The following is a 217-nucleotide window of genomic DNA, read 5'->3' as shown; positions in this document are numbered from 1 at the left end:
ATTTCTATAATTAATTCTTATTATAGTTCTTAATTTACAAAAATCTTTTATTAAAGTAAAAGGTAAAACTGTTTCCACTGACTAATTCTGTACAACTCCGGGGCCTTTTTTATACGATTCATCGTGATATATTTCGAAATATTTATTCCATTCTATAATTTTTGCTAGCCATTCATCAGTAGGTTTAATAAGCCCTCCATAAGATAAATGTTGCACC

This window comes from Centruroides sculpturatus, unplaced genomic scaffold (assembly GCF_000671375.1).
Source record: "Centruroides sculpturatus isolate CEXI.00-Female unplaced genomic scaffold, Cexi_2.0 scaffold92, whole genome shotgun sequence".
NCBI lineage: Eukaryota > Metazoa > Arthropoda > Arachnida > Scorpiones > Buthidae > Centruroides > Centruroides sculpturatus.
This window is presented reverse-complemented; position numbering follows the sequence as displayed.